This window comes from Myotis daubentonii, chromosome 12, assembly GCF_963259705.1.
Source record: "Myotis daubentonii chromosome 12, mMyoDau2.1, whole genome shotgun sequence".
In the NCBI taxonomy this organism is placed as follows: Eukaryota; Metazoa; Chordata; class Mammalia; order Chiroptera; family Vespertilionidae; genus Myotis; species Myotis daubentonii.
The window spans coordinates 65,651,901-65,655,533 of record NC_081851.1 but is presented as its reverse complement, the minus strand read 5'-3'; positions in this window follow the sequence as shown (position 1 = coordinate 65,655,533).

Genomic DNA, 3,633 nt, shown 5'->3' with positions numbered 1-3,633 from the left:
GCTTTTAGCATTTGAACTCAACTGGGCTGCATCAGAGGGCGATATTAATACCATCACCTGTTGGCAAATGCTCTTTTTTAAAAAAATAAAAACTCCTTCCCTTTTACAGCTTCTCCCCATGCAGACAATTTATTTTGCCCATCCTCTGGCTACTTCACCTTTTGTGTCATCATTTTCATGAGACAAGTGAAAATAATATGTCTCTTATGCTCCAAAGAGCCAAATCCCCTTTTCTGGCTGGTTCGGAAGAAGGCGGGTCTGAGTGGTAATGGAAAGAAGCCTGAAGTGTCTAGGCCGAGCACAAATCCTCAGGGAGAAATAATGCATCTTTTTGGAAAAAAAAAATAGCTTATACTTATGAGGTAGGAGATTTTCAATTTATAAAGGTTGACTGTTTTCTTCGATTGCTGGGATAACTAACTGCATTCCGGAAAGGTTAGGCTTCTCATATGTAGGGCAGAGCGGCCTCTGGGATGGGGGATGTAGATTCACAGGTGATGGCTGATAAGAGTGCTCTCCATCCCCACGCCACTGCCCCAGAGTTCTGAAACAATGCAGAGCAAAGGGTTAACCTCCATTACCCGGAGACATGGCCAAGTTCCTCTCGGTGATTTCTTCCCCTATCACTGCTCTCAGGCCTGAATTCCAAATTGATTTCCTTAATAACTATTAAAGATCTTTTTAATTAAACCTGGCATCCTCTCCCTTGGCAAACTTTTCCTGATGACATCTCTGGTTAATTAAAGGTTTAAGATGCAAAGACATATTACATACGAACAAGGGGAGCTGCTGGATGGGGTGCCAGTGAAGGACCCTGCTGGTTCCCACTGCAGACACCAGGGCTACATCTGCGGGATGGGCCTCGCCTCCGTCACAGCAGCATAAGAAGCCTCAGAAAGTGTTAATAATAAAGATGGTTGGATGAGAGGGGAGTGGTTCATTTTTCTGTTTCCTGAGCTTCAGTTGCTGCTTTCGGCCTTGCCGGGTAAGTGTTCATCAAGTGGTTTTCATTAAAAGCATCATTCATTTCGATCATAAATCACCGATGCCGACAAAACATTTTTACCTTTTCATCCAAAATTCCTGAGGTAGTTGATACATTTCATAATAAGAGAACAACGAATAAAGGCCTCTTTTCACCCATCAATAAAATGCAGCCTTCTTTTCACGAGAAGGGGGAAAAAATCGTACGTGTATTTGCAATAGTAAATTGCTCCGATCCATAAACCTTTTTTCTCCTTATTCTTTCTTTTTTTTAATTTTTTCCATCAGGGCCCCTATTTCAAACTGGTAGAGCAGGGGAAGCAGCAGGATGACATTAAAGAACAGGGCTTTTCTTCCTGCCAAGTTCAACAGCTCTTAGGTTGGGAAGCAAACCCATGGCCTTGGCTTTGTGGTCATGATGGTTGAAAGCAATGGGTCTCAAACCTAGATGTACGTTAGAAGCACCTCTGATTGCCATTCAGTTAGATGCTCGTGTCTCACCCTAACTCTGCTGAAATTCCATGGGTGATGTTTCCAGGCACCCAAGTTTGAGAACCATTGGTCTAATCCAGTTGAGTCAGCATCACTTCTAGGCCTGCCTGGAAATGAGAAAGGTGGTCTACTAGCTCAATAGTTTGGCCTTATATACAACTCAGACAAATAGAACCTCGCCAGTATTGCTAAGGAAAAGTGGCTCCATTTCTTATAAGACATTGAAGAGGAGATTAAAAATATGTTTGCACTCACACACTGTCACTGGTCAGTGGCTCACAGATCTAGATCACCAGTTCTCACCCCAGCGGACCGAATCAGAATTGCCTGGAGAACTTGTTTTCCCAATCATCTACACTAATAAAAGAGAACATGGTAATTGGCATACGACCGCTACCCTTTCCATTGGCTAATCAGCGAGATATGCAAATTAACTGTCAGCCAAGATGGCGGCCGGCAGCCAGGCAGCTTGAAACTAACATGAGGCTTGGTTGCCTCAGTGACAGAGAATCGTTGGAGGAGACCAACGTTCCCCGCCTGCGGCTGCAGGCCTCTGAGCGGGCAGTTTAAGAAACATTGTAACAAATACCGCCGGACTTCAGCCAGCAGATTCGCAACATTGTAAGCAAAGGCCAGAAACCTACTTTCAGCCGTGGAGGCCTAAGAGCTGGAGCCAAGCCTCAAGGTAAAGCTGGCCCAGAATAAAAAAAAGAAAAAGAAAAAAAGGAGCGGTTGGGAACTTCAGTCACTCCCAGCCTGAAAACAGCCCTCAGCCCCTCACCCAGACTGGCCAGGCACCACAGTGGGGACCCCCACCCTGATCCAGGACACCCTTCAGGGCAAACCAGCCGGCCCCACCCATGCACCAGGCCTCTACCCTATATAGTAAAAGGATAATATGCCTGCCGGCACCGGGATCAGTGTGACAGGGGGCAGCGCCCAAACCCCCTGATCGCCTTGCAGCTCTGTGTGTGACAGGGGGTGGGGCCCCAACCCCCTGAGCAGCCCTGCTCTGTGCCTGATAGGGGGGAGCTCCCCAACCCCCCCCCCCACCACCATGGGCCCTGCTCTGTGTGTGACAGGGGGTGGCACCGCAACCTCCCCATCGACCCTGCCTTGAGTGTGACAGGGGACGGTGCCCCAACCCCCCAATTGGCCCTACCCTGAGCGTGACTGAGGGTGGCATCACAACCTCCCAATCTGCCCTGCTCTGTGCATGATGGGGCGGCGCCCCAACTCCCCAATCAGACCTGCTCTGAGCCCAACCAGGGGCTGCACCTAGGGATTGGGCCTGCCCTCTGCCACCCGGGAGCAGGCCTAAGCCAGCAGGTCGTTATCTCCCGAGGGGTCCCAGACTGCGAGAAGGCACAGGCCGGGCTGAGGGACCCCCCTCTCCCCCCCAAGTGCACAAATTTTTGTGCACTGGGCCTCTAGTTTTATTATAAAAAAATTTTCAAGTATACAGAAAGATAGAGAGATACTATACTCAACCGCCACACATGTAATATACCTACCACCTAAATTCAAAATGTGTTAACATTCTGCCATGTATGTGTGTGTGTGCACACACGAGCAGAGCCATTAAAAAGTAAACTGTAGACATCATAATACATAACACCTCCATAATAGCCTTCAGTGACCCAGAAATACTTAAGCACACATTCCCCAAAACGAATGACCTCCTGGACATAGCCACAATACCATTATCACACCGAACTGAATTAAAAATCATTTCCTAAGATCTTATAACACTCTGCCCATAATCTAGGGGATTTAAAAAAACAAACAAAAGTTTGTCTTTAAAAAGTTTCTAGGGGATTTAAAAAGACAAACAAAAACAAAAAAAGCAGAGTTTTCTGGCCAGGTTCCCAAAAATGTTTGTTCAGTTAGGCAGTGATCATGCTTTGAGAAAGGCTACTGTAGATGACGACTAATTAAGAATGCTTGTCTTTCCAATAACTGCAACACAGTTCACTTTTTGTACTTGAAAATTGGCGATCTGCAAGGTACTTAACAGCTATTGTTTTACCTGATGATGTTAGCACTGCTACTCTAAGGTAGAGAGGAGAGATGAGGCAACGGGGGCCAAGAATTATTGTGACCTGCCCAGGTCCTGTAGGAAGGTCACAGTGGCAGCTGGGGTTCCAACTCTGGTAT